The 14,414-nt window shown below is 44.1% G+C and overlaps 1 protein-coding gene across 1 annotated transcript in view; it reads right to left on the bottom strand.

The window, feature by feature from the left end:
* Positions 1 to 14,414, bottom strand: part of ALDH3A1 (aldehyde dehydrogenase 3 family member A1) — a 33,646-nt gene that overhangs the window by 18,491 nt on the left and 741 nt on the right. The gene's annotated exons all lie outside the window — the stretch shown is intronic.

The raw sequence follows: 14,414 nt of genomic DNA, 5'->3' as shown, positions 1-14,414 counted from the left end.
AACATCTTGAATAGAGGATAGGGTGGAAGGCCCAAGGCCAAAGGAGCTGACTCATTATGACAGTAGCTCCCTGGAGAGATGAGTCTCTCAGCCGCTTGCTAGGTTCCCTACATCTCTGGCCCCGACCCTGCCCAAGTCTGATGTTCAGCTCCTTCTTCAGTTCAGTGGAAATCTTCACCCAACTGCTGAACACTGAACATGACCAGCTGCATGTCCTTAGATAAGTTATTTAATTTCTCTGGGCCTCAGCTTCCTCATCTGGAAAATGGTATAAAAAAAAGAAGCTGAGAGATGGGCCCCCGGAACCTCTCTCTTCCTGGTTCTTGGGCCCACCCCCGCTGCCCCTTCCATGAAATTCCTCTGCAGTTTTCACTGTTTCTAAGGCACCGTCATCCATCCCACTTCCTCCTTCATCTTTCAGCGTAAAGTTGACCTCCCTGAGGAGAACCGTGGAAGCAACTGGAAAAAACAAACAAAGGCAACGATGACTATGTAAACTGATTAAACCAGTACCTGGCATACAGACAGCTTTGTATAAATGTTTGTGTTGTTGCTATTGCTACAAGTAGCAGCTTTTAAAGCCTGCAAGTATGGAGCAAGGAGCCTTGAAACTTGTTTAAATCTATGGAGAACAAAATCTTTAGATTTTTAAATTTTTTTATTGTTATTATTTTGGTTAAGTTTCAGTTCTGGCATAGTTTGAGTTGTCATAGAAAGTGTTTCAGATACATGCTTTCCAGATTTTAATCTTTGCAAGCCCTAATATTTCGCCTCCAATGCTTCATCCCAACCCTGGTCGTCACCTCTCCCTCCAAGGCTATTGTCATTGCTGCCTGTCTCCTCTCTCTGAATACATGCTCACCTCTCCGTGATATCTTCTCCAAAAAGCTGCCAGAGGGACCTTTGAGCAATGAACGCCTGAGCCTGTCTCTCTCCCATTAACATCCTTCATTAGCTTCCTACTGCTCTTAAGAAAAAAACTCCCATGGTCTTTGATATCCTGCATATTCTGACTCCTGGCTGCCTCATCACCCTCATTTTGTACCACTTCCCAACATTTTCACTACATTCCAGTTCACTGGCATTCCTTGAATAGGCCAGGTGATTTTCTACCTCAGGGCCTTTGCACATGCTATCCTTTCCCTGGAACTCTTCCTCATCTACTCTGCACCATGGTAACTCTTATTCCTGGTCATATCTCAGCTTCTCTGACATGCTGACCCCAAATAATACTGTTCTTACTTCGAGGAACCTGTCACAAATTGCAATCATATATTTGTTTGTGTAACTATTTGTTGATTATTTTTCTTCGCTCCTTGTCCCCCTGCAGACTGGAATTTCCATGAAGCCAGTGATCTCAACTATTGTTCAATACACATATCCCCAGTACTTGGCACAGTGCCTGACATAGAGGAGGCCTCAGAAGATAATGGAAACAGGCCAGTGCACCAAATCATCCTGCTTGCGGGGCTGGACAGAGTCTAAGCCAAGACCAAGAGAAATTATCAATCATTTGGCAAGAAGATTCAGCAAATTCACCTAAAACTAACAAAAAAAAAATTTAAATAAATCAAAAATTTGGCTGAAAAGTTACTCTGCTTAAATTTCAAGGAACGCTTAGGTTAGAAATAGATGTCAGGAGGGGAAAACCACTTTCTTTCTAAGAGCAGAAGGGAAAAACTTAAGCAGTTAGTCTGGGATTATGTCTCTCCTTTCTGTTAAGAGAGTGGGAAGAGGGAGAGAGGCCTGGACACACAGGACACGCAGAAACAGTGTCCAGACTGTGGAGAATACAGCCCCGACCTTGTTTCTAAGCTGAAGCGACCAGGGCTGGATAGCCTGGGAGCCACAAGAGGATCTGACATGCAGCTGAGGTCATGGGCAGGATAGCAAACTACCCCACCTGGCTGAGACTGCCTATCCAAGTATGGGAGGTGTCCTTTGAGGTGAGGTAGGAAAGCTGTTTGGAATCAGAATTTTGAAATAAAGCCTGTGTATGACAAGATCCTGAGGTGCCCTTCAGAAACTTGAAACTGCAAGTTGAACACATAAACTCACGCACAACTCCTCTTGTGGAAGGACAGAGACTCCACTGTGTGCATGTGGTGGAACATTCAGAAACACCCACAACTCCAGCTAAAATGGAACTCTCTCCAGGTGCAGGCCTGGCAGGTGACCCTAATAAGTGGAAATTAAGCACTTGTTTGGAGGAAGACCATTTGACCAGAAGGGGCTGTGGGCCGGAACAAGGAGCATCTCAGAAGTTAGCATTGGCAGAGTGCCTCCCAGCCCAGGTCTGGAGAGCAGACTCCTGGCTAAGCAGGCTCGGCCTGGCAAGGGGCCCCACCCCACTGCAGGTTAGGCTACCAAGGCTTGTGCAAATTGATAGCATGCCCTGGTTCCCACACCGCGCCCACAAAGCTACCTTCCCATACTCTGGCCTCTCCAGTCATTTGCAAACAGGGAGAGGGTGCTCTGGTACTGTGGACTCAGCAGTTATTCTCATTATTGTCAATTGAAAAATTGTCATTTCTGATAAGATTCCACATGGGCAGAACCTGCCATTAGGCTGACTCATTTGTGAGTACACTGCATTGGCCTCTTGGTTTATCTCTATGAGCTCAGGTAACATCTACCCTGCCCCAGACAATAGATCCAGCTCTCGTCCCGCTGATGCAGGCAAACTACTGGGCCTGCAAGTCTGTGAGGACCAGATTCTAAACCGTAGTGAAGCGATCAAGACAAATGCCAACTCACCAGAACCTATCTGATGACCCCAGGCTTTAACCTCACCTATTTAAAAAGTACAAGACTAGGTCAGTGGTTCTCAAAATGTGGTCCCCAGATTAAAAATATCGGCATCACCTGGAAACCTGTTAGAGATGCAGATTCTACTAAATCAGAAACTCTAGGATGAGGTACAGCAATTGGTGTTGTAGTAAGTCCTCCAGGTGGTTCTGATGCCTCCAGGTGAAGTTTGAGAAACACTGATTTAAGCAGTTACTGATAACAGTTCACTGAGAGGAGTTCTGTTTGATCTGTGTTTATGTCTTTAATAAACTGCTGTATGAAAATCAAGCTCTTCACTCTTTAACATCTGCTACATGTTATAAATTTGTAAATATATTGTGATATTGTGATTTATAACATAATTGGTTTTCATCCACAGTTCCTAGCTCATAGCTCCCCAAACATTTGGAATTTCCTAAATATTGAGAGTGATAAGGTGTCTCTTGTCATGTCAATGAGGTGACTTTTGGACCCCAACCAAGGATGGGGGCTGGTTGCAAGGAGAATCATGTGATTAGAGAGTTGGAACTTTCGGCCCCATTGCCTGATCTCTGGGGAGGGGAAAGGGGTTGGAGGTTGAGTTCAATCACCAATGGCCAATGACTTAGTCAATTATGACAATATAATAAAGCCTCCATAAAACTCCAGGAGGACCGCTCTTTGGCTTTCTTTTCCAGAGACCTTCCTGGTTGGGAACACATGGAGATGTGGGGAGAGTGGCGCCCTGGGCAGGCATGGAAGCTCTGCGCCCCTTCCCTAGGCATCTCTTCCATCTGGCTGTTCTTGAGTTATATCCTTTTACAATAAACTAGTGATCCAGTAAGTAACATGTTTCCCTGAGTTTTGTGAGCTGTTCAAGCAAATTAATCAAACCTGAAGAGGGGGTTAGGGGAACCTATGATTTTTAGCCAGTCAATCAGAAGTATAGGTAACAACCTGGATTTGCAACTGACATTCTGATTTGGAGGGGGTCATATAATCGGCTAGTCAGAAGCACAGTTAAGAGCCTGGGTTTGCATCTGGCATCTAAAGTGCGTGTAGGTGAAGAGTGGGGACAGTCTTGTAGAACTAAACCCTTAACCTGTGGGATTTGATGCTATCTCTAGGTAGATAATGTCAGAATCAAGGTGAATTCTTGGACACGCTGCTGGTGTCTGAAAATTGTTTTTTGATGTGAGGGCACCACCTCCCCCTATGAGATAGATATATAGATCCATGGAATAGAACTGAGACTCCAGAAATAAACCCTTACATTTATGGCCAATTGATTTTTCACAAGGATGCCAAGATAATTCAATGAGGAAAGAATAGTCTTTCCAACAAACGGTGCTGGGACGACAGAATATCCACATGCAAAAGAATGAAGGTGGATGCTTATCGCACACCACATGCAAATATGACCACAAAATGGATCATCAAGTTAAATGACCACAAAATAGACCATCAAAAAAATAGAATAAAATAAAACAAACAAAAGCCCATAGGAGTAAATGTTCTTGGGTTAAGCAGTGCTTTTATTCTCCAAACATACTTGTTTTCCTAGTTTAATATATATCAATATAGTTTTGCCTCTGGCCACCACAGTATAGACCATTTAATTTCTAGGTGGGCTGCATTTCTTCTTTCTTCCTTGTTATCCATACACACAGCCTTGGCTCTAATACCTGCAATGGTTCCCCTCTGCAGTCTGCTCTTCGCATTGCCTGGTGGATGCCCTCCTCTTTGCATCCACAGATGTCACCTCCCCACTGAGATCCAGCTGTAGTAACCTCCAGCTGGGTGAGGGTCCTTTACATATGGACTTCTGGATGAGGCACCAATCGTGGGGCTTGCTAACCTACAGAGCTAAATGCCAGGGCTTGGCTAGGGTGAGGATGATGAGGGATGGGTGGGGAGAGCTGGACTTAGCTTCAGCCAACTGCACATCATCTCTGACCTAGGTCCCCCAGCCTGGGTCCTCTCCAACCCTTGCAGTCAGTAGGCAGGCAGGGTCTTGTTCAACAACTCTTAAATGTCCACCAGTGAGCCTCGAGATAACACTTTTTTTTTTTTTTAAATCAGTCAGTCAACTACTATTTACAGAGACTCTCTTTAGAAGGGAATGCAGTGAGCAGAGGGCCCTGAGCCTTCCCCAGCTGCAGCTGCACCTTCTGGGAGAATGCATGAAAGGACTCATAGGGTCTCTTCCTCTCTCTGACTCTGGTCGCAGAGCTTTGGGTCGAAGCTGGAGATTTGCAGCTGTGGAAGTCAGTGGGAGGCAGAGGAAACCCTCTCCCAAGGATACTGCAGCGGTCTCGTACTCTCAACCTGATCCTCGGATCTTCCCACCGTGCAGGCTCCTAGGAAGTACCCAGAAAGCCAGGGCCTGAGTCAAGACAAAGGGCAGCCCGGTGACCAGATGACATAGGCGAGGGAGCCCATAAGGACAGCAGCGAAGTGCAAGTCATGGTGAGCTATGCAGCAGCAGCCTGGCAGCAAGCCGGGAGCCAGCCGCAGAGCCCCCGCCCACGGCACAGCCCGCAGGTGCTCCATCTCCAGGAAGGGGAGCGGGTAGGCACGCAAGGGGCGCGCCTGGGCACGCCGCCTCAGTGCCTCGGCTCCCGCACTCTGGCGCCTCCCGGTTTGGGAAGCCGCACCCCGAATCACAGAAAACGTATGGCGCGCATCCCAATCATACATGAAATATACTCTTTACACCAAAAATGGCAAGAATCCGTTTTATTTCTGCACAATAACGCACAGATATAATTCCATAAACATGTATAAATGCGATTAATTTTTTAGAGTAGTCTCTTTCACAGGGCTGTCAGAGCCGGTTATAGGTTCAATCAGCCCGATGGGTGCACAGAGTTTCTGAATGTTTTTTAATCTTGATTTCCGGAATCTCAGTGAGCTGGAACATTTTCACACATGCACTGACAATTTGCATTTGTGTCCTGGAAGCTGCTGTTCTTGACTTGCTTCTTCCATTCTGTTTTCCTTGTCAATGTTTAAGAGTTCTTAGCATTATAGCCATCTGAGATATTGTTATTTTCCTCAATTTATCATTTGTCTGTGGACTTTATTTATGGTACCTTTTGCTATATAAAAGTATTTGTATAGCCAAATAGAACTTTTCTGTTTTAGTTTGGATGAGGAGAGGGCTCTCCGATCCTAGGTTGTTCACCTGATTCTCTAGATGTTCTAGCAAAATTTTTATTGTTTTATTAGTTACTCTGGGTCCATAAAGAAATTATTTTACATATAATGTAAGAGTGAAATCCGTGTTTCCTTTCTTTCTAATGAACAGCCTGTCAACACCTTTTAATACAAACACCAACAGTAATGACAGCACTTACTGAGGCTCTACCGTGTACACTTTTCATGTACTAACTTGTTTAATCCTCGCAGCCACCCTAGAGGAAGAAACTGTTATTCTCTCCGTTTTATAGATGAGGAAATGGAAGCACAGAGAGGCTAAATGATTGACCCAAGGAAACATGGCTAGCAAGTGATAGAGCTAGGTGTCACCCAGGGCATCTGACGACAGTGTCCCCCTTTCAGAGGCTCATGCCTTTCTGCCTCATCCATTTCTTCCAGGTTTTCAAACTGATGGCCGTAGTGTTGCATATAGATATAGTTTCAAAATTCCTTTAACCTCTCCTGAACCTGAAGTTATGCCTTCTTTCTCGTTCCTAATCTTGTATATTTCTGCTATCTCATTTTTTCTTTACCAAAGAAAGTACAAATCATGATGAGCTTGGGTTTTTCTATTTGTCAGCGTTTGCAAAGACCAATCCATACACCCTTTCTAATATAAATACGAAGATAAACACAGGTTTGGTTTTCTAGTTCATTAATTTTGTTATCTTTATCAATTCCTTCTTCCTACTGTCTTTTGGAACTTAAATTGAGTATATAGGTCTTTTTATTTTTGTCTTCCTACGTTGATACTGAAGGCATTTAATTTTCCACTGAATGCAGTTTCATCATGTCCCAGAGGTTTGGTAATGAATTGTTGTTTTCATTGCTTTCTCAATAGTTTTTAATTTATTTCCTTCTTAATGTCCTCTTTAATCTGTTTTCTAGAAGTGTGTTTCCTAATGTCCAAGTAGTTAATATTATATTGGTCACACTTTTATCACCTATCATCAATATTATCAGATTATAATAAAAATATGGCCTTTTTCTCTATCTCTACTTTTCTGTATTAGTTCAGGTTTCCTTCGTGTTCAAATATATCATTAATTTTTGTAGCATTTCCGGGGACATATGAATAATAAGATGTATGTTTTGTGTTCATAAATGTAAGAATCTCTACCTGTTAAATCAAATTTATTAATTACCCTTCTATATCATTCCTTTTTATTGACTTGATCTAATTCTGAAAGATGTGTCTTGAAATCTCTTTACAATTCTAATACTTTTACCTTGTGTATTTAATCATCATTTTGCTTCATTTATACAGGTTTACGACTGATCTTCTTTATAATTTTTGCTTTTCTTCTTCACATCACATGTTTTAACCTCAAAGTCTACCTTATCTAATGTTAACACTGCCAGTCCTGCCTTATTTTTGTTTACATCTGTCCACCAACCTAATTATTTTCAGTCCTTCTTTATCACACTGCTATGCATGCGTTTCTTGTCAATTACATACAGATGAGGTTGGATTTATTTACCATCTGACAATCTCTCTTATTTGGTATAATGACTGAAATGCTCGAGCTTATTGTTTCCATTCCTTTATGGTTACTATTTATCTTGTTTTTATCTTCAGATGGTTCTGACTCCTTCCCTTTCCCCTTGTTAATCTGTAAACTCTCCACCTTCCTGTGGAGACTTCATCTTCCCTTCCACTTCCTGCTCTCAGAATCAGATGTGCATTCTTTCACAATTATTAAAAGAAAAATGCCAACTGACTCCACTGTGAGCTGTTTTGTCCTTCTCCCACCCCAAGAGAGAAGCACCCCCCAGGCCTTGGTTGTGACATTAAGCTGGTCTCTCTTTTGCCCTCCCCAGCTGTACCCTGTAGTATTTCCTCTACCCTTGGAGAAGTTTGTGCTTTTAATTCTAGACTAGTATTTGGACCCACTGAAGTATGAATACAAAATGGCTTTTTAAATTTGTTTTCAATTACTGTCTCCAACTGTGCATCGCCAAATATTTATTTTCCATCCTTTCAAACATTCCAAGCAGCTCCCATCACATCCTGGTCAATTTCCGGTATCAAAGCTAAGTCTGGATGAATTTAACACTTTGATCCCAGTCTGGCATGCAACCCCAAAGAAGGGGACAGGGCCTCACTCCCCCTCTGCACCCCACGTTTCCTGGGTCCCCCTTTCCCCCTGGTACACTGGAGCTGGCAAGAGAAAAATGGACGAGGCAAAGTGTTTTTACTTCCCTGGTACTCTGATGGCCGCTGTGGGCAGACACAGCCCTGGCTCACAGGAGCCTCTGCAGCAGTAGCCCACTGCACGGTTCCCAGGAAAAGGAGGGATTTTTCTGCTGTCCTTCAGCTCCTGCCCGCTACCCTCCACAGCACTTTCCACAGGGGTCCCCTCACCTACCCAGCAGCTCCCCTGGTATCAGCAAGGTGGTCAACCCTACAAGCTTCCTCAGAGTGCAGTTAGCAAGAGGAAATTCACAGTCTTTCCATGGTGGATGTGCAGTTTCCCACCCCACCGCTGGGTTACCTCCCTTTGGCAAGCCTCCTTCATGAGGAGGCCTCCCAAAAGGCGACAAAGTGCTACCCCCTTTTTTCAGGCACCCTGCTTTCTGTCAGTGACTCTTCTGGCTTTCCCCTCAGTTGGCTTGCAGAGGTCGGGGAATCCATCTGCTGGGGGAGGGTTGGAAGAAGAAGGAAAAAGTCCCCTTAGGTTCACAATTCCTTCAACTCTCACAAACTCTCCAATTTCTAGTTTTCTGATTACACGGCAGAGAGATGCTGGAGGAGATGGACTGGGCCAGTTCTGCTCCCTCACCCTTAAGAGAGGTCTCCATGGGGGCACAGGGCTGAGAGCACACAAAGGAAGTATAGAACCCAAGGTGATGGTGCATTTCAGGCCCTGGGACCATGGTGGGGGCTGGAGAGCTGGTGAGTCCCACAGGTGACTGCCAGATTGAAGCACACTCCATTGGGCCTGTGTCTGTCCGTAGTGATCCTGGAGAGGGGCTGGCAGCCGCTCTCAGGACACTGAGACTCCTACAAAGTGCATGGCCCCATTCCAAATCATCTGCACAATATATATGCAACAGAATATTATTCAGCCTTAAAAAAGAAGGAAATCTGACACATGCTCCAATATATATGAACCTTGAGCACATTGCACTGAACAAATATTGTGATTCCACTTACGCGAGGCACCTAGAGTTGTCAAATTCATAGAGAGAGGGTAGAGTAGTGGTTCCCAGGGATTGGAGGGAAAAGAACAGGGAATTAGTGTTTAATGGGGTAGAGTTTCAGTTTGGGAAGATGAAAAGAATTCTGTGAATGAATGGAGGTGATGGTAACAAAACAATGTGGTTAATGCCACACTGACTGTAAACGTTAAAATGGGTTAGGTGATAAATTTTATGTTGTGTATATTTTACCACAATAAAGTTTTCTTTTTTTTTTTCTGAAATCCCATTCACATGCAAATCCACCAACACCACTTACTGAGCTTCCCCTGGGGGCCAGGTACTGGAGTTATAATGGTAAAAAAGGGCAGAGATGGCCCTTGTCCTTACAGAATTTCCATCCAGCAAGGAAAGCAGAGGTGGCTGTGCCAAGAAGAGTAGAGATTCACAGCTGGAGGGAAAACCAGAAGCACACCATACCACGGCTTGGGTTTCTGTAGAAATCCAAGACTAAAGAGATGCACCGGATTCAAATGAAGCAATCCCAGCACACAGAAGGTTGCAAACCAGCTCCAGTTTTTAGTGTGCAAGAGCGGACTTGCTGAAAGACATGCATGGGGAAAAATAAAACCAAATCAGGACAGTGGAAACCTTTGGGGGCAAGAAGAGAGATAGATGGTGGGAGAGGCACAGAGAGCTTCCAGTGCATTTAATTTCTAAAGCTGGGTAGAGGGAACCCAGGTGTTTGTTAAGTATTTTTAATGCATTTTTGTATGCCTGAAACATTTTTTTAATTGACTATTTTTAGAGCAGTTTTAGACGCAGCAAAATTGAAGCGAAGGTACTAAGATTTTCTGTGCAGCCCATGCCACCTCCACATGCACAGCTTCCCCATTATTAACATTCCCAACAGAGTGGCACATTTGCTACAATCGATAAACGTTGATGCATCATTATCACCCAATTCATAGTTTACATTAGGGTTCACTCTTGGTGCTATACATTCTATGGGTTTGAACAAGTGTATAATGACATGTAACCAACATTATAATATTGCACAGAATATTTTCACTGCCCCTAAGGAAGAGAAGTGTAGATTTCAAGGTGTCTGTGAGACACCCAAACCTAAATATCCAGAGGTGACTGGTTGTCAAAATGTTTGCTGGGCCAGAACCCCAGAGTGAGAGTGTAGACATGATCTACACTGTAGACTGAAGCTGAGGGTGGACAGCCTGAGGGCCAGAAGGGAAAACAGAATAGAATTATGCAAGCCAAGGAGAGAAAGTTTTCTGAGGCAGAGGCATCGACAGGCTGGAAGGGGTCAGGTAAACCAAGGCTGGAGAGGGATGCAATGGATTTAGGGACATGGTGGCCGTTGGGAGAGCAGCTTCAGCAGCACAATTTATCAGAGGGAATGGAAGGGAGTGAGTGAAAACTTATTTAGATACTGGCAGCTTCCCTGTGGCATCATTTATGATAAGCATAGATTAACAGCAGCCTTCAGGCCCGACAGGAGATGGGACTGGCAAAATAAATGAAAGTGCAGCCATGTGATGTAAGGCTTCAGATCTTTAAAAAGGGCAGATGTTTATAATATATTGATACGTTAGAAAAGCAGTTTTAAAAATAGTATGTTTTCTATGATCCCATTTTGTAAAAGATTTTGTGTGCACATGGAAAAATAATCTGGGCAAGATGAATTCAAATGTTAATTTAATCACTAGGATTATGGGAGGGGAGATTTGCTCTCTTTTTGCTTATCTGTATTTTAAAAAGTTTCTGCAAGTAACACAAAGTACTTATAAAAAGGAGGAAGGGGAAGGAAGAAGGAGGAGGGGAGGAGGGTCTTCTATGGAGAAGCAAGCTCCTCTGAGTTCCCTATGTCAGTTCCTGGGGCGTTGAGAGAGAAAAGTGGACTCAACAATAGAAGGGCTCTGTGTACCCCCATCAAGTCAGGGGACTGTATAACTCTAGATAAACCCAGAGTCAGTTCTCAACAAGCTCCTAGTGCAGGAACTGAGTGCCCCAGTCAAGAATTCAGGGCAATCTACCAAGGAATAACTGGCTCTTGCTCTGGGCAAGGAGAGCCCTGGGCTCCAACGAGGGGTGGGGAGAGAGGGCAAGGTGAAGGGGCTCTGGGAAGAGCTGGGGGACTGAAGGATGAACCCTTTCAGGCTGGAGAAGACAAGCACAGAAGTGCAGGAAGCCAGGGAGGCTGGAGGAGAGGGGGTGGCAGTGAAGGCTTCTGGGTAATGAGGGCATTTCAAGGGAAGAAGTGGGGTGCGAGGCACCCATTGACCGGATCTGTTCAAAAACCCCAGAAAGGGTCTAATGGGCTGGGCAGAGCCCTCCAGGCAATGGGGATCCAAAGAATGTTTAGGATACTTGTTGTTCAGAGCTCTACTGCAAATGACAACCCAAGTTGAGCCAAATGAGAAGATGATGCTTTTCCCAGCTGGGAGGGGCCTAGGTGGCTCCTGTGACAATCCAACCTGGTAAGAGATATAGGGACCAGCCTTGAGCCTGGAACCTGGGACTCACCAGACCAGTGTGGATAGGCTTGCTTTCTATTTGTGGTAGATTGCAAAGATGGCTGCAGGAATTTCTCCTATCTCTCTGTGCACATGGCTTTGTAATATGTCATTGCCATACTTCTCAAGAGGTGAAGCCTATTTCTCCACCCCTTGAATCTGTACTTGGCTAAAGGAACACTAGCAAATATGACTCAGCAGAGGCTTGAACAGTGCTAGAGCCTTGCGGCTTGCTCTCTTATGCCTATGGGACACCACCATTTAAAGGAGGCTACGCTAGCCTGCCAGGTGATGACAGACAGGAGGCCAAGTCATTCTTGATACCCCAGCTAAACATCAATCAAACATACAAACACAAGGGAGATCATCCTAGACCACTGAGCACCAGCCACGCTGAGCCAGATCCGAAGAACTATCCAACTGGACCACAGAATTATGAGAAGTAATACATATTTATTGTTTTAAGCAATTAAGGTTGGGAATGGTTTGTCATACAGTAAAAACTAACTCATATTTCTAATAACTCATATTGCTATTTCTAGCAATGGAGAACCCTACTTTATACTCCTACATCTTATTCACCTCTTAGTCATGCTGATTTTAACTCTTCATTATATCTTGAAACTGTGAACAAAAAGGGGGCTATGTAATAAATCTTACAAACTACTGAAGGGAGGGGAGCTACATGACAGGCCTGACGAGCTCAGTGACCAAAGGTAACGGTCTGACCACAAATTACTAACTGGGCAGGTCATGGAGGGTAATCACGTCCCAGGCCTATAGCTTCCTTAGCAAAGGTCAATCTTTACCTTCAGCGAGCCTTGCCCATTGGTCTTATGCATCTAGGATAACATATCTTTGAAATGTCAGAGTAATTTTCTTTTCTAGACCCCTCAAAGGCACAACCACAGGCACCAGAGCACAAGACCACCAGAGTAGGAGCGTGCAGAGCCCCTCATTATCTTGTTGCCCACATTCCATCTCTATGTGCTGTAAACGTTAATTATTGACTATCCTGTATCCACCAAGGTAAAAGAAGTATGCGTCTCTCCATTTTGCTTTTTACCCAGTTCCTGCTCTGCATCCTCTAGCCTCCTTACTCCGCCACCAATGAATTTCATGTGACTTCCTTACATCTTCTCCTTTGACTCTAATGTATAAAATAAGCTGCAAAACTGCTATTTTCTGGAGCATTTTCTCAATCCATTGAGATTTTGCTTCTGAGCATGTCCTCAAAATTTTGGCTCAAATAAACTCATAAAACTTTTCTATAAACTTGGACATTATTTCGTGGACAAAACCATTGATCTTTCTCATTTGAATAAGTTTTAGTTGGTGTCCCTGCATCCATTTGTGCCCCCTCTAATCTTTTCTCCAGCCTGCCAATTCAATCACACCATCTACTAAAAAAACCTTTTAATGGCTGCAAGATGACCTGCCTCAACATACTTCTCCCTCTCACTTTCCACTCAGACACTCTGACCTTCAGTCCCAATGATGGTGCTTGAGAGCCTATGTTCCATCATGGGACCGAGTCCCCTCCTTGCTCACATGTGCACTGGTATGCTTACAACATTATATGCACATAAGCAGATTCCTCAGCTTTATGTGCATTTTGGTATGATGTATAAGGCAGTGATCTCTGAAGGAAGTTGCCTCAGGTTGACTCTTGACTCAGGCACTCAGAACCTGTGAGAAATCAGCAAATTATTCAACCTCTCTATGCTTGTTTCCTCACCGAGGGGGCGGGGCTGTGAGGTTTATATGAGTTCATGTATATAAGATTCTTAGAAGTGTGGCTGGCACACAGTGCATACAGTATATGTTAGCCATCATCATCATTTTCTGCAAATATTCACTGTGCACTGTAGTGTGGCCCTGATAGTTTTTATTTTCTTTTTTGTAATGCAAGTGCCTGACTCAAGCTTGGATTGCAGAGGCTCCATTTCAAAACAAGCGTCCACTTCGAAGATGGCTGATGGCTATTTCGAATAAACACATTGCCAGCCAAAAACTGGAGCTAGGCCCCCTCCCCCCTCCACTGAGGCTCTTTTATTTTAGAGATCTTGATTGATTTCAATAACTGACATTTTGAGTCAATTGTTTCATGCTTTAAATTCCTCATTCTTATATTTAAAATTGACTGGTAAAGAATGAGCCCCCAGGAACCCTAAGTCCCCACCTCAACCTCATAAAAGCAGAACCCCAGGCTGGTGTACCGGCCAAGCGCACTTCACGCCTCCACTGCCCCCACAACCTTGCCGTGTGGCCCCACATACGCTATGGGATTTCCAAGTCCTGTAAGTAATCGACTTTTATCTTTCCAAAGTTTCCTGATGGTCTTTGCTGAAGTGTGTCTTGAAATCCTAAGTACCAAAAGGGCGGTCCAACCACAACATTGGTTATTAATAGGTTGAGACTAGTACCTACTATTTGCCAGGCACTGTCCTAGGTGCTAGGGACACAATTAACAAGACAGTAAGATTCCTGGCTTTAGAGAGCTGACATTTATTGGTGAGCAGAATAATAAACAAGTAAAAATATAAGCAAAATAATTTCAGAAACTAATTACTGTGCTGCAGAAAGCAAAACTGCTGGGATAGAGAATGACTATTATTATATCTTCATCGCCTTCATTGCTTCGTGCACCCCCTGCCACAGGCCTTTGCACATGCTAGTCCCTCTCTTAGAATGCTCTCCCCTCCTTTCTTAACCTGGTTAACTCCCACTTATCCTTTCCTGACTTTCTCGTCTAGTTTAATGCCCCGCCCC

The sequence above is a fragment of the Pteropus medius genome, unplaced genomic scaffold, assembly GCF_902729225.1.
Source record: "Pteropus medius unplaced genomic scaffold, Ma_sr-lr_union100, whole genome shotgun sequence".
Classification (NCBI taxonomy): domain Eukaryota; kingdom Metazoa; phylum Chordata; class Mammalia; order Chiroptera; family Pteropodidae; genus Pteropus; species Pteropus medius.
This window is presented reverse-complemented; position numbering and strand designations above follow the sequence as displayed.